The following is a 26,676-nucleotide window of genomic DNA, read 5'->3' as shown; positions in this document are numbered from 1 at the left end:
TCAGCATTAAGTCAAATGTACCCTCCTTCAGCCTGTGACCCAGCTGAGTCTGGTTTGTATTCCTTTCTCATTTGGGGATGTATATGCCAACTACTTAAGTACTCTGAAACTGGAAGTCTGGGTTTGATGGGCGGGAGGTAGGCTCTATATTTTAGAAGAGGAATAATGAAGGAGGCCAAGTCTGGGAAATTGCAAGGATGGTGGTGGGATTCAAAACTTGGGTTTGATTTATTCATGCATGTGACCCATAAGTATCAGTGCCTCCTCTGAGCCAGTACTATGCCAGATACTGAAGACACAACAGTGAAAAGAAACACACTGTCCCCACTGCATGGTCCTTATGTGGAGTGAGAAAGCCAGTTACATCTGTGTCAGTTACATTTGTATCAATCAGGAGAGATGTGAATATGCTGAGTAACAAACCTAAAACCTCAGTGACTTCAAACAACAAAGTCTTATTTTTCATTCAGGCAACGTGACCATCAGAGGTTGCTGGCTAGGGCTCTTCTTTCCTTCATCCAGGACCCAGGTGGCTACAGTACGTCTCATCTAGAAACTCACAGGCCCTCTACTGGAGGAAAAGGAAGCCCTGGGGGATCTCTTTCCGGCAGCTAAACGCCTTGGCCTGGGAAGGACATATGTCATCTTCATTCACACATCACTGGCCAAAACTAGTCCCATCCAACCCCAGGGAAGAAACTGCAGTTCTACCTCATTCTGGGAAAGCAGAGAGCCAGAAATATTTGATAAGCAGCATGAACAACTCCCATACTAACCAAACAAGCACACACTAATGAACATATAATTATAAGCTGAGATAATAACTCTGAAGGAAGTGAATAAAGGTCCTAGCCAAAACATAGAAGGGGATGAAGAGGACTGCAAATTGTTTTGCCTGGAGAATGAAAAATTCAAGAAGACCATGAGATCCATCTTCAAATATGTGATAAGTTGTCCTGGTAAAGGAGAAACGGACTTTAGGATTCCAATAAGTAGAAGGTGTACAGAGAGAAAAAAAAAAAATCAGTGTCATCGGTAAATGAAAAGCTCATCTATCTAGTAGAATCTTCTAGCAAGGCTGCCTGTGGAGGGAGTACATTTCCTGTCCCAAGAAATGACCAATCAGCATTTTCAGCAGGGGTGACGACTAAAAATACTAACATGGGATGGGGTCTGAGTACAGGTGTCCTTCAAGGTGGCTGCCCAACACCAAAACCTCCTCCTACTGAAGATACCATGTAGACTGCTGTAGCCACCGACGACCGTGCCATGTGGGCCCCATAACAGGTGCAGGAAGAAATCCAGGGGAGTATTTATTAAGTTCCAGTGGAGGAGGCTGTTCTTCCCTCTCATCTGTTTTACTCTGTCATTTCTAATCTGCAACCCAGCTGCTATCACAATCCCCCAACCAACTCCACCGATTTTAGAAGAAGAGATCACAATAGTAGCAGATCACATCAGAACAAAAGAAGGACGGACTTTACAAAGCACACTTGCAAAGTATGTACATCTCATGTCAAGGGCTCTCTGAGAAGGGCACAAACATTGATTGGCTCTACTATGCATTAAGGTATAGGCTGAATGTCTCACCTATGTCTTTTCCTTCTATCCTCTTGGCACTTGGAAGTAGGTCATCCTGTCCCCATTTTACAGATGAGGAAATCAAGATAAATAACAGTCGAATAAATTGTTCATGGCCATAAAAACTGAAATGGGATGAAAATTCAGGTTCATTCCATACTCTTTTCACTACCCCAGTGATGCTTTCCAGCATTAAATGGGCTCTCCTGAGAGGATAAATAATTTAATATCTTTGGACCTTTAAAATTGCCACATGAAACACTGTAAGAAACAGTTAGTGGAAGCTTATTTCCCTGTCCAAAAATAAAACAAATTCTATTTTGGAGTAACATGATTTTTTTTTTTTTTTTTTTTTTTTTTTGGTTCGCGGGCCTCTCACTGTTGTGGCCTCTCCCGTTGTGGAGCACAGGCTCCGGACGCGCAGGCTCAGAGGCCATGGCTCACGGGCCCAGCCACTCTGCGACATGTGGGATCTTCCCGGATCGGGGCACGAACCCATGTCCGCTGCATCGGCAGGCGGACTCTCAACCACTGCGCCACCAGGGAAGCCCTAAAATGATTTTTAAAGCAGATTAAAAGCTCATTTTAGCAGTCCCTGGGAAATGAAGTATTATAAGCAAAATGGGTCAAGGATTATAGGAAAGACAAGATTATAAATGACTTCTTTATTTTTTAAAAAAGTGAGTATCTAGTGCTGTGACACACAGCCATGTGTACGTGCACGTATGTGTGCTGCATATTTAACTCAGACAATTCTGAAAGAGCATTCCACAAGTATTTTAATTCCAAGGGAATCCTTGGAATTCTTTCAGTCCCCCAAGACAAACTCTGAAAATGTTCCTATATATTCAGATGCATAGTTTAATTTGCTTACTTTAATCCAACAGCAAAGCCTAAATTTTAAAGTCCTATCCCCTAAGTTTTTACTACTAGACTGGGGGGACAGAGAGTGGCTGAGAACATCATTACCAAGGGAAATACTAACCACAAAGCAAGAAGCTGTTACTGAGTTGTAAATCTTTTTCATTTGTGGACACAGCAGTATCTACCACCGTCACTTTTTTCCTGTGCAAAACTCAGCTCAGGCACACTGAGCCACGGGGAAAGAAACATGACGAATTCTGTGCCTTCTCTAAAAAAAAAAAGCAACCCAAACCCAAATCAAACCTAAACTACCTGTTATCCTGAGTCTCAATAAGAGATATGCCTGCTGTGACTCAGCAGCCCGAGAAACTATGTCACTGTTGATTAAAAAGGGACTCCACAGTGTAGAGTAGTGTAGCTGTGGTCTACACGACACACTCAGATTTGCTACATTAGCTCAAAAATGGTGGCAATTTATATAAAGACCCAGCTAAAGGATTTTAAAACTTCATTGGCTAGCTAAAGTCCTGCCTTAAAATTAGTTTACTTTGGAAATGTTCAAACATACAGAAATGTAGAGATAATAGTACAATGAATCACCACGTACCCACTACTCAGCTTCAACAATTATGCTTGCCATTCTTGTTTCATTTATTCACACACTTTTGGCTGTAGTTCTTTAAAGCGAAGCCCAGATATTATACCATTTCACCCATAAAACACTTCAAAATGCTTGTCTAACTGACAAAACCTTTTAAAACTGTAACCACCATTTTCATATCTAAAGTAGATTTTAAATGATTACTTACTATTACTATTATTGACTTCACTGATTTACCTTTTTCCTAATATGCGTGAATACATGAGCGTGTATGTGTACGACAGGCTGTTGATGCCCTGCACCTGCAGCCACGGTAGGTGGTTTCCTGTGAGATGGCAACTTCCCTCCTTAAGGCCAATGATTCTGCTCCTTGGCCTGAGGGTCATCTCTGCTCTGGCACCACTGGGAAGTGCAGGGGAGTTCATGCAGGAGAACTGACTTTAATCCAACAGCAGGGGAGGGCAGGAATCAGCAGACAAGTGCCCCGCTTCCCCAGACTCTGGTGGGACAATTCTGAGTTCTACACAACTTCCCAGAGGGTCCCACAAGATGAATCTGCTCATGAACAGTCGTGCTTCTCACAGTCACCTCCCAAGTGAGCTACCACATCAAGAGTTTACTGGAATCTTCAAGGGTGAAAATTTTCAGAGTGATATACTTGGATTGACACTGTCAGTCTGACACTGTTATTTCCTGACATGATGAGAGACCCCAGAGCCACTATATCTGCAACCTAGGGACTCCTATTACATACTCAGAAGAGATGGAAGGGAGAAACTAGGAGCCTATTAATAAGCTGACTATATAAACTACATGGTAACTACCTAAAGGCATCTCCTCTTGTCCTGAGAATAATTTAACTCTAGGACATTTTCCAAAGCACCACTTTGCAGCCAACAACCTTAGCCAGAGATTTTTTTAAAGCTACTATATAATTACAGTGTGAGCTAAGATCATAATCTAATACCTGATTTTTAAAAAGGATTATAACAATGCATTTTTCCTTTGATGCCCGAGAACAGAGCAGGTAAATAAACGGATTCCGTCTTATAAAACAATTCCCAGTAACTGCCAGAAGGTGGCGCCCACACTCCATTCATTTACTAAAGAGTTTTTGGAACCAAAGTCATAAAATCCTCCAAAGAAAGCTCTAGGGAAACAGGCTTAGCAAAGGGCTAAGACTTGATAAGACTATATTAAAGCACCACTCCGGGGCCTATTTGCCCTCAGCAACTCAAAACCTTGTCTTTTGGTCTCCCGGAGGAAATCTGGTTATTCGGGAGCTGATGTGCTCCACCTAGGTGGAGCCCAGGCTGAAAGATGCTTTGTCTGGGCAGGCAACATGGTTGGCAAACGATTCTTAAGAGTATATTGAAGACCTTGTTGCAAAGTACAGTTTCAGCTCTCATCGGTTGCAGCCGAGATGAAAACAAAACAAAACAAAAAACCATGAATAAAGCTTCAGGTGCCAGGAATAAGGGAGAGAGAAGGCAGAGTAAACAGTTTTTGATGGTATGAGGTTTAAGGCACCGCTCTTGCTGCAAAACTGTTTCATTCTGACTACAAATAACACACTCCAAGATTTCAGGAGCCAAGATGGAATCGATTTTTTTTAAACCTGGCTTCAATCAATAAATAATCCAAATAAACACTGCCTTACTTTGTATGATGCTTTGCAGTTCCCAGATCCTTTTCTCATTTGTTCCCAGCAATAATGCTGTGAAGAACACTAGAGTTCTCATTGTACAGGCGTGGAAGCTGGCTCTTGACAGCTAAGTGACTAGCCAAGATAAGCATACAAAATGTACACAGACTTCTTTGGCCTGAACAAGATTAAAAACTAGTCTGATCACATACAATTATTTTGAAAGAAGGAAGGGGGTGTTACTTGGGGTCTTTACCAGGTTATCAATTTGTTTCTTACAGAGTTAGCAGAAGGAGAAAGAAAGGGCTGAAAATGTAAAGCTTGCTCTGCCAGGGGCAATCTATGGATGATACACCTAGAGGTCTGAGTTACACCTAGACTGACTGGATTACTGACAAAATGCCCCTCTTTCCTTAACTACACCTGCTAAACAAACACATCATTCCTAGAAAATAATTCGTCTTTAAGTTTCAAATAATGAGATACCTAAAATTAGTAATTAATCATCCACATATTGTTATAACACCTATTATTAGCGATGACCCCCTTGTCCCTATTGTCTTTATCTTCATTTAACTTGAAAAAAAAAAAGTTATTTCATTGTACTAATACCCTCAATCAAGTTTCCAAACAACAAAGTAGTAACATCCTAAGAATCTGCTACTTCAAAAAATAACATCTCAGTTAACAAGTCTTAAAAGTTTTTCCACTGTATACAGCTGGAACATTCCATACAAAAGTTCAGATTAGTACAATTACACCCGTACCTAAAATTTAAGGAAGGACGAGGGGATCAAATAAATATTTCCAAGGAAAACAGACCTGGAAAAAAGTACTGACAGCCTGACACACTAATAAAGAGCTGAATCTACTTCTGAGACACAATTGTCTACCTGATAATTACTTCAATGACTGGATGAAACCATACTTCATTGTTTGGGCTTGAAAATGTTCACATCAAAAGAAGTCAGACTTATAAAACAACTAGTCAAAAAGCCCTGTGCAGGAGGTTGAAATTTGCAGTTTAAAAGCATGAGTAGATCACTTGAAAGAGGGTCAAATTGTTGCAGTGTTTTTAAATCCAGGCTGGCACAATAAAAAAAAAAAAGTCAAAGAGAAAGTCAAAAAGGGAGTCTCTTCATGCTGACAAGCACAAGTGATACTTTGAAAATGGCTTATTTCACCTACTTTTCCTCCAACCATCAAAAACTAGAGCAAGAGTCAATGGTATGAGGATGAAAAGGGAAATTCGATATTCTAGCCAGAGATTGTAAACTAAAATGGTGGCTAAGAAAGATATAAAAGGGTTTGTTTGTTTGTTTTTTTCGCTTTATACTTTTTGAAGGATGTTGTTTGAATCAGTTGCCAGTTCGGTAACTCTTGGACTCCAGGGGATGAAGCTGCACTTGTGTGTACCCTGCACAAAGAATGGGAATGAATCATAGATTGGGGCCAGAAATGAATTCCAAAGTTCTGTACTCCAACTGTCATGGGACAGAACATGTTGCTAAGGCCCAAAGAGCAAGGGTGACACAGCACAGCACCTGGCACAGGTACTGAGAAGCAAACGCGAAGTCCTGACCCTCAGTCAAGGGCTCTCTCCACTCCATGCCGGGGTCACTAACCAAACGGTGGGAAAATATGGGTCCCCCCATCCCACCCCAGAAGGACTGAAGCATTATCTCTAAGGAGACATATGTGTTTTAAACTAGCAAATCTTTAAATGCTTTTAAAAGTAGAGGCTGCCTGGTCCCTCCCTCAATTTCAAAGCAGGAAGTTTCATTACATGGACTCAAGAAAAGGCAGAGCTGTCCGGTTAGAGGAAGGGGTTCACTGAACCAGTGATACTTTCAAATCTTCAAGAGCTGAGATTAACCACCCTTCAAATCAGGAGAGATACAATTTTGGCGGGACTTTTGGAAACATGCCAGTAATTGAGATTCAGGAAAGATGAGACATCACTCATGCCTCACACCTGGGGAACTCATTTATCTCTCCAACCTCCAAGTTATTGTTTGCTTTGAATGAAAAAGATATTTTTGTTAGATTCCTGCCAATTATTTTTTCAACCCCTCTAACTCCCTGTACCCATCAGACAGTGGCTGATTTTTGTCTTCTGTTCAATCTTAAACTTGGACAAAGCAACTGTAGAATCGACCGAAATCCTTAAGGGTACTTTGCCCAAGCACCACCGTCACTCGGGAGCACGTATGTGGGTAAGGGGGGTATGACTCGGCAGCCCAGCCATACACCTGTGGCCATGGGCACAATCACAGCTCAGTCCTTGAAATCAAAGATCACACCGTTTAGACAGAAGTGTACAACCTCCAAAGCTATCAACTGCCCGGGAGGTGAATTTAGACACGGTGGATTTAACACAGACACCCATATGCATACCGTGTCCCTTCCAAACATCCAGTGAGATTAGGTTTTCTAGTAAAGCGGGAAAAAGACCAAACGACAAGCATTCTTTTAAAAAGTAGTGCCAGCTTGAGAGAGGTCATTAAAGGACTCAAACCCAAGCGTGATGTGACTGTGAGATGTAGAAATCTCATTTTAAGGTCGTTACGAAAATGACATTTGTGCACTGACCCAAGTCTTGTCATGAGAGTACCTTTCAGATGAAAAATTCCATAAATTCATTTTAAAAGAGGGGAAGGGTGGTTTGGGGAGAAACCCTCGAGCAAAACCATAGGACATTTTCCATGTTTCCACTAGAGGTCGTGCCTTCCTTTTTCTTTAAGGTTTCGGACTGGCTCCAAGCCAAAGGACTGGAGAAAGGCCTGAAGGTTGGATATAAATTTTTAAAATTCATACCTGATTTTCCTGATATGCTTTCTAAGTGAGTCCGAAATGGATTTGGGTTTCAGATACAGTGTTTCTTATCGGTGACTCCCCAGTGTCCGCGTGCTGCTTGCAGTAATTCTTTTGAAATAGTGGGATGGATGTCATATACATTCACTGATAAATTTCCACAGCTTTAAGGTAAAGAATGCATATGGAACAGGAAGATACCCTAAGAGATAATGTGGATGATGTGATGGAGAGATCATAATTTTAGGATATAGAAAAGCTTGAATGTGAACCCTAGCTTCATGATTTATTACCTTTGTGACATTTGGGTAAGTGTACTGAACTTTTTGAAACTTTAGTTTCCCCATTTGAAAAAAAAAATTTTAAATGAGGATACTACTACCTCTTTCACAAGGCTATTATGAGACTTGCCTGAAACAGTTACATAAAGCTCCCAATACAATTTCCGGAACTTTGCAGATGCTGAGAAAGTGTAATTTTCTTTTTAAAATAGTATTCTGTTCATACTTCTCTGGGTCAGTTAATATTACTGGCTTTTACCTTGCTGTTTGGGCATGTGATTTTTTTTTTTTTTTTAAGGAAATGTTCCAGTATTTGCCTATCTGTTCAACCATCTCCCTCCCTCCCTCCCTCCCTCCCTTCTTGTTTTCTTCTTTTGATTTTAGTTTCCCCACGTTTGTCAAGTAATGTGGGTTGAATGAATCAAAGCTGAAGACAACTCTGCCAGCTTTGTAGGGGACAGAAAAGCATTTTTAATGAAAAGTCAGCGCAAAGTACCTGGTTGGTAGGAGTGATGCAGAGAGGGAAACGGGAGGAACAGGAAAAGACAGATGTACTGATTTTTATGGTCAGTTTTAGCTTAATAGCATCTTTTTTGTTCTCTGTGAATTTGGTATATGCACAAAATGTAGTGAAATCCTTGATACTGAATAGATTCTGTCTTGTAACTACAGAGGCTCTCTAATGAGCATGCAGAGTAATCATCTGCAGAAATTATTAAAACACAGATTGTTGGGCCTCGGCCACCAGAGTTTCTGATTCAGTGGTTCTGGTGGAAGACCTGGGAATGTGCATTTCTAACAAGTTCCCCGTTGATGCTGGTCCAGGACTACTCTTTTAGAACTGGTTTAGCACCGTCACAAAATTTACAATCCAATTACAGGAAAGAAAATGTAATCAGTTTAAGGAATCTAGGCTCTAATCCTCATCATCCATTAATTCACTGTGTGGTGAGGAAGGTTCATTACCTGTCATGCCCAATTTGCTTACCTGGAAAGAGGAACAATGTCTCTCTACTGATGAGATCAAATGAGGGTCAAAAGAAGAAATGGGTAAATTAAAACTTTGAAAAATTAGAAATTACTCTGGAGGAACTAAGTAACGGATCAACAATTCTAACAGCCTAGGAGAGTTCACCTGAGATGCCAACTTGCCTACATCAGGGGATGCCCAAATCTGGGGGTGTGTCTGCAGGGTGTTTCCAGATGAGATTAGCATTTGAATTGGTAGACTCAGTAAGGTAGATGGCCCTCCCCAATGTGGGTGGGCATCATCTGACCTGTCAAGGGCCTGAACACAACAAAAAGGTGCAGGAAGGAAGGATTCACCCTCTTTTTCCTTCCTCACTGCTTGAGCTGGCACATCTCATCTCGTCTCCTCCCATCCTCAGACTGGGCTTTACACCATTGGCTCCCCTCGTTCCAGGCCTTCAGACTCAGACTGAATTACAGCACCAACTGTCCCGGTCTCCAGCTTGCAATTGGCAGATAAGTGAGAATTCTCGGCCTCCATGACTGCATGAGTCGATTCTTCATAATAAATCTCCTTTTATATCCTGCTGGTTCTGTTTCTTTGGAGAACTCTAATACACAGCCATTACTTAAAAGACTTCCTTAAAAGACTGGAAAGTGACAGTCCTGGGTTCTAGTCTGGTTCTGCCTCTGACTTACCCTGGACACACACTTAACCCTTATGGGTCATAGTTTTCCATCTAGCAAGAGGTTTAGAGATGAGATGATCCCTAAAGTCTTTCAAATGTAAAAATGCTATGGTCCTAGGATCAGAACATGAGCAGTGACTGGGGCTCGGGCAGGTCTCAATCTAGGGAACACCATCTCCCCACCCAGAGCTGAGGGCTGGTTCTTTTATTCTGTCTGCATGGATCACCCAGCAGTAACCTAAGGGCCACAACCTTGGCCCACACTTCAGTGTAGACCAGTCCCAGAACCCAGGTGTGCCATAGCCCTGCCAGCCCTCAGCCTGAGCTCTCAAACATTCCAAAACCAAGCTCCGGATTGGCTATCATTACCGAACTAGTGTATTTATCATCATTAGATCACCAGAGCCCTACACCATCCATTCAGTTGATAAATGCTTGAGATTCTGTCTCTAAAATGTCTGCTGTGTCATGCCCTCCCCATACACCCTGTTGCCACTGTATGTCATTGTCACAGTTGAGCTTAAGCCCTCATGTCTCTCACAAGGACAACTGCAACCCCTCTTAATTGGACTCCGCTCCCCTTCACCACCACCCAGCATAAGCTGTCAAAAGGAGCTCCTTCAAGGTTGGATCTGAGCGCATCACACCTGCTCCAAATCCTATAGGGTGGCCACCATCCCTGTAGCCAAGGCCTCCCAGGGGACTTCCCTGGCAGTCCAGTGGTTAAGACTTGGTGCTTCCACCGCAGGGGGCACAGGTTCGATCCCTGGTCAGGGAACTAAGATCCCACATGACACGAGGCACAGCCAAAAACTACTGATAAAAATAATTAACTGGCTTCCCTGGTGGTGCAGTGGTTGAGAGTCCACCTGCCAATGCAGGGGATGGGGGTTCGTGCCCCGGTCCGGGAAGATCCCACATGCCGCGGAGCGGCTGGGCCCGTGAGTCATGGCCGCTGAGCCTGCGCGTCCGGAGCCCGTGCTCCGCAACGGGAGAGGCCGCAACAGTGAGAGGCCCACATACCGCAAAAAAAATAATTAATTAATTATTTTAAAAAGGGCCTCCCACATTCTGAGGCCAACTTCCATTTCAACATGAATCTTACCGCTCCCTTACCTTCCTCAGTGGCTCCAGACCCAAAGTGGATCCCCCAAACTCTACTGGTCCCCTAACTATGTCCTTGCTTTCCAGCTCCCAAGTCTTTGCTCATTCTCTCCTTTTGACCCTCCATCCCTGCCTGTTGAAATCCAGCCAACTCCATCTAAAAGCTTCTGCCTCCTAAACCCCCACGTTCACACATGTTATTTCCTTTCTTTCTTTGTACAGTCTTTTTGATTAACCTGATATTTTATGAGATTTATGAGGTGACTTGTATTACAGCTATCTAAATTCATTCCCAAGTCTCACACAAGATAAGTTTTTTACGGACTCACCCGTGTCCCCCTGAATCCTGGGGGTTAGGCTACTGAGATCTAGAAACAGTCCATCCTGATACAGAATGTGTCCTTATAATATGAACTAGTTCGGACTGCAAATAGCGAAATGATGTCAGCAGAATAAAAGTACTGTTAGTTCATATGCCATTTTCCAAGAATGTTAATATTTTGTACAACCAAGGAATAGCCATCAAACAAAACATGCTCAAACACAGCAGAATGCATGAACCCACAGAACGAATGACGCTCAAATTCTTCGAGACTCAAATCGGCATGTGACCTGTCATGGAAATGCTTTTGTATGATTTTAGTGCATTTCCTCTTTGTCTCCACAATTCAACAACTTTACCTCCTTTTTTCCCCCCTAAAACCCTTTTCATAAAGCCACTTCTAATCTTTTTTCAACGGTAAACTCCTGTATTATTCTGTCTTTTTCTGTTCAGTACTGCTACTGCTTTTGTTAATTTCCTGGTTACAAGGTCAGATAGGTTTGAAGCGATCTGCTCCTCACCCTGTTTTCCCCACAAGCCCTGTTGTTTCCTGAGTGTCTGCTAGGAACCAAGTATATTACATGTTATCTCACTACTTAATATGCAAAATCTTTCAGTCTGACATTCTACCCTCAATTTACAAGAAAAGAGTCAGACTCGGTGGTTAAGGGTTTTGCTGTGGTGACTCACACAGGGTTGCCCGAGCCCCACACGTGGGCTTTTCACTGCTATGGTGGCTTCCACACTGAGTGCCAAGGGCCGAGCCTCCTCTCAGGTCCTGTAGCTAGTGGAGGGTAAGGGCGTGTGAAGGGTAAGGGAGACTGCGCCTGCGCCAGATGGGCAGCCCCTGGGCCTGCCGCCCCCCCTAGAATCACTTTTATCTGTTTTACATATTGGGCTTCCTCTGATGCTTCTATCTGAAGTAAGAGTCCTACAGTTTTAAAAGGCAGGAATAAAAAGGGTTGAAAATCACTGCATCCTATCAAGCTGGCTATTTCCCAATTCTGCCTGAGGCTGGCCTTCATCAGAAAAATAAATCAGTTGCTTACAAAAGATCTACTCTATACAGAATGCTGTTGTGGGATTGCGGGGGGTGGGCCCCCAAATTCCCTGCTCTAATCATTCCAAAGCTCTAAAAAGACTTCACTTTATGCCCACTTTACTTGCTCATTTGACTCTTTCTACCCCTTTCCAGACATTGCAAGGCAGGTTGGGGGCTGGCAGAGGTGCAGGAGCCTGGAGGGCAGACCCTCCAGCTAATGCCCTATGGAGAAGGTGGATCCGAACCAGCTCCGAACTGAGCAGGACCCCCAGTCCTGGTGCTCCCTAAGAGAGGCCGGCTCGTTGCCACCAAGAGAGCTGGCTGGACAAGATGCTCTTTAATGTTCTTCCTGACTGAAAAGAGTGTGTTTCTGAGCTGAGGGAAGGAGGAGGAGATGTCTTAAGAGTGAGTTTATAGCAAGCAAATGGGTGTAATGGGTGCAACGGGTGTAAAGCACATGCCCCACTGACACACGCAGAGGCAAATACAGACCCTTCGTATGGGTTGTTTCTCTAAACTTCATGAGTAGTAAGGAACAGATGCAAAAAAAGAAAGCGAAATATGATGAGTGCTGATATAACTGAAGCAGAATGGGACAGAATACATCTATCTTGAATTCCCCCCGAGAGAGTAATGCCTAACAACACAAAAGGTCGTTTCAGAGCTTTCCAAGGACCTCTCCGCGTCCAGCGGTGAGGCTCCACGTTTCAGGGAAAGGACGTGCGGGGAAGTTTCTTTAAAGCGGTTAGAAAGAAAACAGCGGGCGCTGGATCTACAGCCAGTCTCTGGGCAATGAATGATTTGTCGCCTTCTCCTTCTGGTATTGATTCTCGCCTCAGACAGACAACAAGTGACTGCAGATGAAAGCACGCATGCCTCGGGGACTGCTCAGCCTGTGTCTGAAAGCTTCCCCAGCATCCTGGCCCCCCGCACACCCCTCCCCGGGCTCTCACTGCAAAGGCCCATCCCCCTCCCCGCGGAAGCAGCTCAGCTGGCCTCACCTGCACACATCTGGAGGTATCACTCCTGGGGTACCTACATTGCAGCCTCACCACCTGTTTTCCATTCCCAGAAATCTATTACAAACACACACACAGAAGAGTCTGACATTATGCCTCCTTGAAATAACAATGTCCATGTCACTGATACGAAAGTTCTTCTTGATGCTGCTGTCTTCCAGATATTGCTAATGCCATCATCCAACCACTCCTAGCCTCTTAATAACATAGCCCATTTATTGAGCGTCTACTTTGAGCCAAGGATTTTTAATGTATTACTGTTCACCTTTACACTGCCGCTGCGTGGTATGAAGAAAGGGAGATTCTGAGGTTAAATAATTCCCCAAAGTTACATAGTCTGTGGATCTGAACTTTGAACCCAGGTGTCTGATTCAGAAGACAGTAAACTTGGGAATTCCCTGGCGGCCCGGTGGTTAGGACTCTGCTCTTCCACTGTAGGCAAGGGACACATGTCCGATCCCTGGTCAGGGAATTGGGATCCCTGCATGCCAAGCAGTGTCACCAATGCATATTTTATATATATATATATATATATATATATATGTATAAAGAAGAAGACAGTTGACTTACAAACATCTCACACAGGTCAGTGGGAACAACTAGCCACATCCCGTTTCCCCCTTTTCTTAAGCTCCTTCTCACAGCTCCAGGGAGATGGCAAAGGGACTAAAGCTTTCAAATACTAGGGGTCCAGAAATGAAAGAAGCTGGGAAATCTAGGGAGAATTGAACCTGGAGACAGATTTTCAGGCCTGGATTTTCTGTCTTTTCCCTCTCCTCTTGCCTGAAATTCTACCCATTAGGTTCACTTTCACAATTAAAAAGAGAAAATGGAAATTGCTTCTTGGAAGTTAAGGTGCTAATTACCATTTACTCCTTAGTATAAAATGTGTTCAATCGAAGTGAGACGTTCTCACCACAGTGGAGACCACCTGCCTGGCTGGGATGCGAGCTTTGATTCACTGCACTGTGATTTGCGCTGGAAGGCCCTGAGGACGAAAGTCAGAGACAGGGAGGCCTCCAGAGGCCGGGCCAAGGAAATGATGTGCTGGTTTCAAAACTGCTCTTCCTTCCTACTACACGGACTCCTACCCCCAACCCACGCTAAGAAGACAAGTATTAGGGCTCAGCGGGTGACTGAGTTAAAATGGCACCGATGAACCCAGGCATTATTTGGGGTGTTTTTACATGGAAATATGTGATCTGATTCCAAACAAACAAATATATATTCATCATATTCCTAAACGTGAGGCTACCAAGAGACATTATGCACAGCAAGTCATACAGAAGCCAATTACGTGAGCACAGACAAGCTTAACAGAATCCATCCAAAGGCAATGGGGAGTGGGGGAATCTGCTTCAATTCTTCACTCCTACAGGAAGTTGTTTCTAAACGTGGTTGAAGAGGAGAACCTGTGATACCCTGGAGAGTAACTCTTACTGTTTCACTTTAATTATTCATTTCTCCTCGAAATAAGATTCAATAAAAAAAAGTAATATTTGTTCATTTCAGACACCCATGTTGACAGGCATGGTGGGATAGAATTCACTATTAAAACAAGATCTTGCCAACTAACTTTATTACTCTCGTGCCCTTTAAATATCCACCTAGAAGTTATCCCACAAACATAAGAGCAAATGCAAATCACTGGGCTTTGTGAACCATAAAATCCAATATCAAGTAAGTGCTAGCAGGGTGATTAAGAGAGAGCATGCTGACCTATTCTTATTGAGCCAGTGATGCTCCCCACAGCCACGAGTGGATCATTTTCTCTTTCATGGCTTTGCTTCTCTGCGTGCAAATGGGAAGGACGCATTCGTCACTCACATTCATCCATCTCAAAAGTGCCAGGGTCCTTAGAGCATCTAGTCTCACCACTTCATTGTAGGGATGAGAACATTACGGACAAGAATGCCAAAGCAGGACTACAAGCACTTAAAACCCACAAAGCTAGTGAGTGTCAGAGCCTGGAGTGGGTCAAGGTCTCCTAAGTCTTGGATCAGCACTGACACTCTGGTATAAGAGTAAAGTATGACCACACAGAGTTGCTGAGATGGGCTATAAATATACAAACCTAAATCCTTTACAGGACAGCCCAGCCATCACACTAATGCCAATAATCAGTTAACGTTTGATTTCTCTGGTTTCTACCAAACAGCTATGATAGAATATAATAATATGATAGAAGTTGTTTTTGACACATTTAGAAGCTACTATAGTATTTGTTCAAAGTTAAATTGGCATCTTTTAAAACATCATTTTCACACTGAATATCCTGAGTTCGCTATTTATAGGTAACTTTAACCAAACACATTTAACATTTTTTTAAAAATCAGGATTACCTGCAAAGAAATTCTGTTTAGAACAGATTTAATTTTGACTAATGCCATACAAAATGAATCCAATTTGCTTTAAAAACACTGAGTCTGATAGGGGCTTCCCTGGTGGCGCAGTGGTTGAGAGTCCGCCTGCCGACGCAGGGGACACGGGTTCGTGCCCCGGTCCGGGAAGATCCCACATGCCGCGGAGCGACCGGGTCCGTGAGCCGTGGCCGCTGAGCCTACGCGTCCGCAACGGGAGAGGCCACAACAGCGAGAGGCCCGCGTACCGCAAAAAATAATAATAATAATAAATGTCTGATAATCTCTAAAATGACTTGTAGCTGGAGGATTCCTAACCGGGTTGTGATCACGGCTTAACAAAATGCATCTCTCCAAGATAAGTGTACTCTCCTGGCTGAGTGCTGAAAGGATAGGAAAAAGATTACTCATGGCTGGTTTGGACTTCACATATGTATACGTCAAAGGTTAATTTCAAAAGTTCAGTACTTTTGCCAACCCATTTTATTCAAATCAATTTTTTTCTGAATAAAATTAAGATTAAGAGGTTGAGAAAATATAGAAGTCATGGAAGTAATCATTGACTCCTATGCCAAAGCATTAACAGAAATACTTCTACTGGAAGGACATCTCGCAGATAGCCAAATGACCTTTAGGGCAAAACGTCCTGGGAGGTACACAGAGCAAAGTCCATCCAAACACTCTTCTTCCCCCCAGTCTCCACCTTATTTCAAGGAGCAACTTAAAAGTATTAGATCCTCTGAGCAGCCCTCCTTGATTCTGCCTAGTTGCTGCCATGTGTTGCCCCAGGCATATCCCTGATACCCTCTACTTACTTACCTAGCTCCCAATGAGAATGTCAGCTCCTGGGTGTAGGGGCCTGGTGGCGTTGTGGCCTGTTCTAGTGCCTAGCACAGTAACCGGCACAGAGAAAGCATCCAAGTGCTTACCGGATGAATGGAAACAATGAATGGCGAGAACAGAGGCCTGGATGAATGTGTGTGTGGGGAATGCAATTCATTTCAGACAAATTCTCTTGCCAAGCAAGTAAAAACATGGAGCGTAGAAAAGACCTCAGAGATCATCTGGCCCAACCTCCTCATCTTCCAGAAGCCAAGTAATCTTGGCTTAGTGCTGCATGAACTATAAGAGAATATTTCAGAAAACATATGAAAGAATATTAGGAAAAGCAAACATTCTCTCTAATGAAGATACCAGCCCACACAATCTGCAAGCAGAACTTAATTAAAACGTTCACAGAGCTAATTTTATCTGGCTTCTATTAGTGCCTTCAAAAGTGTCCATCTATTACCTGGCAGTGTCAAGTCTACATCATCCAGGCTCAATTACTTAGTATGTAGATCAGGCAAGATTCTCTCTTCCTCTCCCGCCTGTGTTTCTCCAGCTTTTCATGCTCATTAGCACCTCCAACAGAAGGCTGAGGAAACGAAACTCCAATTTATCAATGTCAACTGTTGAACCAGCAAATTGCATCAGTCCCGCCCACACATGGAAGTGTTTGGACAATTCTGAATCAACAAGATGTTGGCAGCTGTGTTCCTATGGTTCAGTAATTGCATTGTTTCCTACTGTGTTCTATGGGTTGTGAAATGAATTTATTAAATAACCTACACAAAGGGAATGTGGTGTGGGCTAGTGGAAACAGCTCTGAGCTGGTGTTGGGAGACTGTCCCACTTTGACCACTAGCCCTGACTTCAGTTTTTCTAGTCCTCAGGCTCTTAACTACCCAAGAGGATAATTCTGCCCTGAGCAGCGGAGCAAGGGAGAAATCTCTGGCACCTAAACCATTGTTGTTACTGTGCTTGAGAGAATGCACTAGAATCTGTAACTGACCACTTCATACTGGAAGACAGTAGTTGGGAAAGGAAAATTGAGTCCACACACATGAAGCATATAATGGAGGGATTTAAACAGACATAGCATGTAAGAACCTGCTATATAACACAGGGAACTCTGCTCAATACTCTGTAATGACCTCTATGGGAAAAGAATCTGAAAAAGAGTGGATACATGTATGTGTATAACTGATTCACTTTGCTGCACACCTGAAACACAACTGTGTAAATCAACTCTACTCCAATAAAAATTAAAAAAATAAAAAAGAAACTAATTCTACTGTCTTTGGTAAGTTTGCCAGTTGGTATGTTGCCAGTTGTCTTGGGTTATTAAAACTAGTTGGTGTTTTGTAAATCTGGCTGTGCGACAGAATGAGACATATTTTCAAGTGAAGATGAAAAACTTACTCGGTATATTATTACAACTGTAAAAGAGGAAAAACAATTAAGTTTAAGAAAAGTCAACCCTAAGCCTAGTAGACCCTATTTCCATTAGTGTTAAACCAGACTCAATTTTAGAAGGCAAAATGGTTTGTGATTACAGAGAATGTCCCCAGAGAGCCGCCCTGCTGAGGGGTGGGAGGGAAGTCTCCCTGGGCCCTAAAGAGCTCAAGGTCTCTTGAGTGGTTGGGGTATTTTTTTCTGGGCAAAGATAGAGGAGTCTGAGTGGGAAAAATACCCTCCCTTCAACTGGGAGTTTGGCAGTCACTCAGGGCCCTAATTTTGTTTTCAATGGTTTCCCATTCTTTCTTAAAAAGCAAAAAAGTTAAAGTAAGGCTTTCTCTCAAATGAAGAAGCAAAATTCCACTCCTTTCCAAACTCTGTAATCAATTATTTTACAAATAGGACTTGACTCAGATCCATAATCATTTACTGAAATCTACACATAGCCCAGTGGTTGTGGCCAGGTGGTACAATGGCTGACAGATTACTTACCCCGGGCTTGATCGTTTCCACAATGGGCAGGATGATAGTTAATGTGTGTCAAGCACAAGCTCACGGCTGGCCGCGCTGAAGTCTATCATAGTCGGGCTAGGTGCTTAATTTCCCAATCTCCTACCTAAACCTTGAAGAAACTATAAGAGGTAGGTACTAAGATTACTAATTTGCAGACAGAGAAGTGGTTACTCGATGGCATGAAGTGAGGAAGTAAGAAATTTAGGAACTAAAACCAGGTCTGGCTCACTCCAAATCTCACCAGCTTTCTGCAAGGAGATGTTGGTGTGAATCTCTGGGATATTTTGTTCTTTCTAGACTGGATGACAAAGCCTTGCAAGGCACTCTTCTGAATAACTTAATGGTACGACACTGAGGCCTTTTCTTCCCAACAGAGTCAATGGAATATATACACAGAAATTCATCACTGGAGCTTTCGTTCTGGCTGAATGCTAATTTACTTTATTCTCTAATGAGGAGACCTCTAGCCAAATTGCAGGTCAACAGTCTGATGAGCGGCACAGTGGAGTGTGAGTTTTTAAAAAGCCACCCATGGAGCTGCATTCAGAGCTGAGGATCAGTGCTCCAGGGCTCCCTGCAATGTGCCATGGACCGAGACAGGAGGCCAAGGTTCCAGCTTGCTTTTGCCTCAGGACTGGGGCCGAGAAACCTGAATTCCCAACTCACAACTGTAGCAAGTCATTCCCCTCACCTGGGGCCTGTTTCCCCATCTGGAAAATGGTGGGTTTGGACCGACTGATGTATTTTTTAAAGTCAAGTCTATTGAGGTATAACTTATCTACAATAAAACTCTCCCCTTTGACAGATACAGTTTGATGAGTCTGACAAAGGTATACAGTTTGATAACTACAGCCACAATTAAGACACAGAAGACTTCCATCACCCCCCAAAATGTCCTCATGCCCTTTTGCAGTCAATCCCCTTTCCAAGCCCCAGGCAATCTCAGATCTGATTTCTATCCCTATAGTTTTACCATTTCCTGAAGGGCACATAGGTGACAAAGTATTTAGCCTTTCATGGCTGGCTTCTTTTACTTAGCATGGAACTTTTAATATTCGTTCATGTTGTTGAATTCACCAAATCAATAGCTGGCTTCTTCTTACTGTTGAGCAGTATTTCCCTGTATGGATATGATGCACTTTGTTTATCTACTCACCAGGTGATGCACAGTTGGGTTGTGTCTAGTTTCTTGCTAATATGAAAAAAAATGTATGCCTTTGTGTTAACATAAATTCCATTTCTCTTAGGTAAATACTTAGGTGTGTGATAACTGTGCCACTTGTTAAGTGTGGGGTGTGTGTTTAACTTTCTTATGAAGTGTCTCACTGTTTTCCAAAGTGGCTGTACCATTGTGCATTCCCACCAGCCATGTATATGGACTGGGTGCTATTTAATGGGTAGCCTCAGATGACTGCAATTCCTATCAATGTCCCATGAATATATCGACTCTTCCAGAGCAGAGGTCCCATGAAATGCATCTCAGTAGCCTTCACAGCACCAAGAACAGATGCAAAGTAAGTGCATGGACTCAGTGCTGGGAGCCCTTCCGGGTCTGACAGCGCTATCATTCTCTTTTTTCCTTCTCTGGACATCTTGTTCTGTGACAGTGGACACTAAACACCGGCTTTAGGCTGAAATCGGTCTGGGACGGCCTGCAAAACTACCACCTACTAGCTGTGTAAGGTAAATACTTTCACCTCTCACAGGCTTGATTTCCTCTTCTGCAAACTGGAGGTGATCATTACCTTCCGCGCAGGTTGTCAGAAGATTAAATGATGTAATTATGTGTGCTCAACCCACAGTAAGTGCCCGGTAAATAGCAATTTTTAGCTTCTACAGTTATAGACTGGCATGGCTGATAAAGAAACGGTAGGTGATAAACTTGACCCCCTTCCAAAAGTCCCCAACAACAGCTAGAATGTGAAACTGGAGTGCCCTGTGTTCCACTGCAGAGGCCTCACCATGTTTTCCTGATAGATTCAAACGGTTCAAGAGTTCCCTCTCTCCACGCATTATGTTGGTGTATTTATTCTTCTCCTTATTTATAATGTATACATGTGTGTATACGTGTATGTATTAAATATGTACATACAGCGAGAGAGAGAGAAATGAACAAAAGAAAGAGTTCCTCTCTTGTTGAGCTTAGAGTCTAATGTGTTCCTTTTAACTGATATGTAGAAAGACACAGGACAGAAGTTTTGCCATGGGCAAGGAAAAAAGGCAGAGTGCCAGGGCCAGCATTCTAGATGTCAGCCAAGCAGCTTAAAGTGTGGCAGCATTTATGGGACTGCTGCAGCTCTAACTTCCATTTTATTCAGGGAAATATACTGTAGGTCTAAAGGTTTCCTGAATGCTAATGTGTGTGTGTGTGTGCGCGCACACGTGTGTGTTAAAGAGGGAGAGAGGAGAGAGGCAAGAAAGGAGGATGGGGATTCCACTGGTGGGCATCTGAGCTCTGAGCAATGCATCAACACGTTTCACTTTAAGCGCTGTTTGTGTTCCATCCCACCCGCCCACCCCCCTGCAAGCTAACTGCCTTGCTGTTTCGAGCACCCAGCTGTTGCTGTCTGAAACCTGACCTTCACTGTGAAGAGGCTCACAGCTGCAGCAAGCTGTCTACCTAGTAATGCCTGGGTTCTTATCGGCTTCATGCCTCTCTTTCCCTTAACCAACTTAGTGAAGCGGGCTGGTTTCCCTAGTTCCCTCCCCCAAACCATTAGTCTCTCAGTCAAAATAAGAGGAGGGGGGGCAAGTACCCCTTGAGGAGAGAGGAGTTCCGGTTGCAGGGCAGCCCTGCAGAGGGCCACTGGAGGCCTGCCTGGCTCAGTTCACTTTCCTACTAAGAGCGTGGTTCATGGACCAGGAGCAAGGGCATTATGTTAGAATGTTCATTAGAATGCAGAATCTCAGGCCGGACTCTACACCTACTGAATCAGGGGACCCCTGATTAATGTAGGCACATTAAAGTTTCAGAAGTGCTAGAATGGGATATAAACCCCAAAGAGTTTTCCAAGAGCCTGACCTAAGCATATAAGATGGCCAAGCAGATCGGGACAAAACTATGTTGGAAAGGCAACGTGGTGCGAAGGAAACAGCCAGCCCCAAAGACCCTCACTTTCTGATATTCATGCCCTTGTGCAGTTCCCGCGAACACGGAGTCAGGGTTGGTCTGTGTGGCAAATCGAATGTGTAGAAGTGAGAGCACGAGACTTCCGGGGCAAGGTCATCACAGGCACCGCAACATTTTCCTGGCTCGGTCCTTTGGATCACTTGCTGGGGTGGGGAGCGGAGGCGGGTGGAAAGCCCATCGCTATGTGGGGGCCTCTTTCAAGACCTGGTGAAGAGGCCCATATGGGGATAAACTGGGGCCTCCCAGCACCGACTGCCAGCTTGTAGGTGGAACCTCCAGGCCCAGCCAAGCTGTCAGGTGACTGCAGAGCCAGTCAACACCTTACCTGCTACTTCATGAGAGACCCCAAGCCAGGACCACCCAACTAAGCCACTCCCAAATGCCTGATCCCAAGAAACCGTGTGAGCGAATCAATGTTTAATGCTGTTTTAAGCCACTGAATTTTGCAGTATTGCTTATTCAGTGACAAATAACTAGTACTAGGACAGAGAGCTGGGTCTGAGACTGGGCTCGCCCTACTAGGAGTGGTTTTCCACGCTCACATCATCTTCTCAGTGCCTCAGATGCTTCATCTACAAAAGGAACCACCACAGTTCATCCAATCGTCAACCCCTTTGAACATACAGATGCACCATTACTTTATATATCACTAAGACAGGAAAAAAAGATGTCATCAAATGAGTACATCTTAGGTCCTCAAATGCATACAAATTTTAGAGATGTAAAATTGATGGAAGATGTGCATCTTAAAATTGATGAAATACAGTATGATGTGCATTCTGCCTGCCACATGGAGATGGTACAAGGATCAACGGCACAACAGATGAGAAGGCGGGAAGTGATGGGCAGCGTACTGAAGCACCACTGCTTGAGAAAGGGAAATGACACTACGGTTCCAGACCAGCTAATTAAACTGGCTCTGCTGGGCTTCATCATTTCACTTTTAATGCTCTTGCCTCGGGCTCCTATCACAATGTATGCTCAAAATGACTGCTACAAAGCCCAACTGACAGGGAAAAATAGTTAAGGAAAACCATCTATGGCAATGCTCCCTAAACTTGCTGGAGCATAAGAAATGACTCAGTGCATTTTTTAAATATACACCCAGACCCCTTGCTAGAGACTTTGATTCAGTAAATCTGGAGTGAGCGTTGGAATCTATACGTTACCAAGGGCCCCAGGCAGTTCTTACGCACACACAAGATTTAAAACACTGATCAAAATAAGATAATAGCCATCCCTTATTAATATTTTTCCTTGCATCAAATCATAATAGGAAAGTATAAGTCTGGATTGCCTTAGCTATGTCCCCATATAAAAAAGGGCTTCGATCTGGTATAAGATTTTACTGAAGGTCAATGTAAAAACAAACAAACTGTCCTACAAAGGAATTTGCCATCACTAGAAAAGTTACTGAAGTCATGGAAAATTATACTATTCAATGCTTATAGTGTAAAGATCTGCATAATATTAGAGGAGATATATTAAAGAATGTATCTCCTAACAGGCTGATCTGTTTCCTTTTTTAAAAATTGAGGTATAGCTGACGTACAATATTATATAAGTTTCAGGTGTACAACATAGTGATTCATAATTTTTAAAGGTTAATCTCCATTTATAATTATAAAATATTATCTATATTCCCTGCGCTGTACAATATATCCTTGTCACTTATTTATTTTATACATAGTAGTTTGTGACCTGTTTCCTTTTTTATCAGTCAATAAGAGTTGCTAGGCAACCATATTTTCCATTTTTGCTTAGACTGCCAGGAATCTTTCACCTAAAATCCATGCCTCCCAAATGATAATAACATTAAAAATAATTAATATTTTTGGTCAAAAACATAGTTGCTGCTGCACAAAGCTTCTTGGGAGATTTTGAGTTTGTTGTGTATTTTAATGGTCATGTTATAGTCATGTGTTTTTTCTTAATACTCACAAGTCTTTTTGAAAGTAGGCAAAAAAACAGATTTTAAAATGAATACTGTTTGTTTTGTTTTGTTCTGTTTCTAATCACGTTTAGACTAAACGACCACAATCCAATTTCTAGCAACTCTTCGCTGAGTTGAGTGGGTTGTCTCCTCTCATGCCAATCCCTTGGCCAGCTTTTAAAACATCACAGGAATGCTAACCCCATCTTGGCAAGGAATGTTGATTTCCTATTCAAGCCAAATACTTATGCAAATAAACAGAAAATAATTTTAGAGCACCTCCTCAAAAGCCTCTTCTTGTTTTCTCTGGTGCATAACACAATTTTCTGACAATCTGACCCAACCATGGCAGCAGAGTCAGGCCATTTAAAATCTTTCCCTATAAGAACAAAACACAAAAAAAAATCTTCCACTGCATTTTCCAACATTTTACTCATGTGCTTTCAGTTTTGCAACAGAATTTCATCCTTGACCTGAATGTCTAAATAGCTCCCAAACAATAATTAAGTCACCACAACCCTGCTGTGTAAAGGGCATTTTCTGACAGATGGGATACCAAGACAGAACATGGAAATTGCTTCTACTCTTCCCCAGCCTTATGGAGCAAGGAGACTCAGGGCAAGGATTTTCATAATCAACCTTGGAGTCTGAGGTGCACGTAGAGGCTCAAAAGGACGTGACTAAGTTATCGATATAGAGTATGGAATAGTGTTAATTCATTGATGTTCCAATAAATATTTCCAATCTCCACAAATGTCCTCATACCTGAACAATGACTTCACCCTGTTTTTTTCGGTCAAAGATCCTTTACTCTGTGAAGTCTTCCCAACTGCCCCTCTCCTCCCATCAGGGTTAATCCCATTCTCATCTGTCTTCCTGTGACACTCACAACATGGCAACACAATGGATTGCCTTATCTATTTGTCTCCGCTGCTGGACCAAGTCGCTTGAGGTCAGTGATCCTAGATAATTCCTCTTTGAACTGCAGGACCAATCAGATTACCCGGTACACATCAGGTGCTTGGTCAATTTGTATGAATGAAAGAATCTAGTTCAGGGACTCTGAGGTCCCTCAGATTCTCTGATTCAAATTCAGTCATTATGCAAATAAGGACATTAGGCCCAAAGAACCCACCTTTCCCAGAGTTACACCAAAAAAAGGAAACAAGACAGACAAAAATCCAAATTTTCTCATTCCCAACCCACTGATTCTCCTTTACTGGACCTATTACACGACCTCTGACCTATTTGTCAGACCCCTGTCTTCTGCCACCACTTCTTGGACCTTCCAATTTAGTTAGTCTCTCCCTCATCCATCATTTCTCAACCCAGAATCAGGTCTTCAGTGAGGAACCTTCCAGCCCGGGGCAGGCTCCTTCATTATCTGCTCCCATACCTCCTCGAACCATGCTTCTTGCCTGTGGAGCATGTATCCCAGCCTGCAATTATACTTTCAAAAGTGAAACTATTTTATGAAGGTCCAGCTTTCTCACTAAACTCCCTGAGAGTAGAAACATGTATTTGTTGCTGCCATTCACTGCTATATCCCTAGTGCAGGAAGCCTCACTCGATTAATTATTTGTTGAATGAATAAATCATTTTAAAACTCTCCAAAAATAAGGAGTGGGTCAGTCGTACAAATATTCTGTCTCATGAATAGCAGAGATACAACAAAAGCAGGCTTATCCTTCCTGTAAAATATTAAAAGATATCTCTATTTTTGCGCTCAGATAATTCACTTTATAGATAACCCGTAACTGATGCTTAAACTCGGATGTCCCTGTTTCAGAATCTGGGAAAAATCTGGGCAGCCTTCTTCTTTCAATGGGTTTACAATGAAATGCTAGTTATTTTAGCATGAGATTGAGACAAACCGGGACCAGCAGTGTGATTCTCACAGAATTTCTTTCCCAGGATAGACAGAAATATCTGGATTATGTAGATGACTGCTTTCTACAACAGGTATGGATATTTGAGAGGATTATTCTAATTCAATTTGCCCCTGCATCTTTAAAAAGTTTCTTAAAAGCGTGTAGCAATATTTGCAATTTTTTTCCACTTAACTCAGAGAAAGGGCCAGGTCACGTCTCTGATCCCCAAGTCACTTACAGATTCCAGAAGGAAATATGACAATTTGATGTAATTGCTTAGAACATTTTGACAATCTGCTGGGTCTAAAACAGTTTAATTAGATATCAAAAATCGTTTCCAGTTCTAACTCTGGAATTAAACTAAAGAAGTAAATGGCTCACTTCTGTTTCTCTCTCTTCTTCACCTGTTTAAATATAACAAAACTCTTGTCAGTTTGAAGGTTTACTAGCCTTGATCCTACAACTCATGGTGAAAAACCTGCCCTCCTTTGGAAGACCAAGAACAAAGTGGTGAGAAAAGCCCTGCCTTGGACAAAAAGCTTTGATTACAGGATGTCACTATTTTTGGAATGTTCTTAGCACATTCCCTATGAAAAACCATTATATCTTCCCCTCCTCGGAGCTTGAAAAAAATGTCCTACCTCTCCTAAGCTGGATTATCTCAGAGGTGTTGGAGTGAGGCAACAGTGATGTCAGAGAGTATGGTTATATGCTCTGATTTGGCTTTGAGTGAATAGACTTGGGTCATCAATCAAGAGACCTAATTATAAACATAGCACCATCCTTCCCTGGACCTCACCTTCTTCTATTATTAAATAAAGGGCATTACTCAAAGGTCCCGGTTATCACTAGCATCCTGTGACTCTAACTTTGACCCTGCTAACACAGAGAGAAAATCTCAGAGCTTGTTTCTGGGAAAGCAGAGAAAGGACCAGATATCTAGAGGGGGGTTTACTGTCTGTTCTGCCTCCGCTATAGATGCCCATGGGTGCTCTGCACCTAACCCTGGCCATTGCTTCACAGTGGACCTCTAACATCCAAAGGTAATCTGAATGCTTGTTATGGGCTGAAGTGTGCTCCCCTCAAATTCATATTTTGAAGCTGTAACCCCCCAGTACCTCCAAATGTGACTCTATTTGACCCTAATCCCAGCAGACTGATGTCCTTATAGGAACAGGAAACTGGACACAAAGAGACCCAGAGGAAAGGCCATGTAAGGACACACTGAGAAGCCAAGGAGAGGGGTCTCAGGAGAAACTAAATCTGCTGACCACTTGATCCTGGACTTCCAGCCTCCAGAACTGTGAGAAAATAAACGTCTGTTGTTTATAAGCCACCTAGTCTGTGGTATTTTGTTACAGCAGCCCTTGTCAACTAATACAATGCTGAACTGATTCACCTGTTTAGATAAGAACTTGGATCTTCTTGTCTATAGCTCTCCTTTCTCCAATAAAAAGACTTCAGTTCTAAAGCAGGAGAGTAACTTTCCCAAGGTCACACAGGTACTTAGTGCCTGTAGAGACGCTAGAACAGAGCTTATAGAGGGAAATAGGTATATTCGACAGCCTGGACTTTTTCCTTAAAAACAATCCATGTCATACAGTAAAACACTGAAACTTGGCATAGACATATGTATCAAAGAACTTATACCCAGTGTA

General features: G+C 42.8%; 1 protein-coding gene across 3 annotated transcripts in view; it reads right to left on the bottom strand.

Moving 5' to 3' along the window:
• The window catches only part of MB21D2 (Mab-21 domain containing 2), a 106,213-nt gene that overhangs the window by 10,710 nt on the left and 68,827 nt on the right, over positions 1–26,676 (bottom strand). The window contains exon 1 of one of the 3 annotated variants that reach the window (XM_027108735.1): positions 16,583–16,703. The exons of the other annotated variants lie outside the window; for them this stretch is intronic. The gene's annotated coding sequence lies outside the window, so the exon portion shown is untranslated. Of the gene's footprint in view, positions 1–16,582; positions 16,704–26,676 lie in introns of those variants that run through there. 3 annotated transcript variants of the gene reach the window in all.

This window comes from Aethalodelphis obliquidens, unplaced genomic scaffold (genome assembly GCF_003676395.1).
Source record: "Aethalodelphis obliquidens isolate GAN/ISIS:26980383/991018 unplaced genomic scaffold, ASM367639v1 scaffold1, whole genome shotgun sequence".
NCBI classification, from domain to species: Eukaryota; Metazoa; Chordata; class Mammalia; order Artiodactyla; family Delphinidae; genus Aethalodelphis; species Aethalodelphis obliquidens.
Note: the sequence above shows the minus strand (reverse complement) of the source record. Positions and strands in the feature narration are given on the sequence as shown.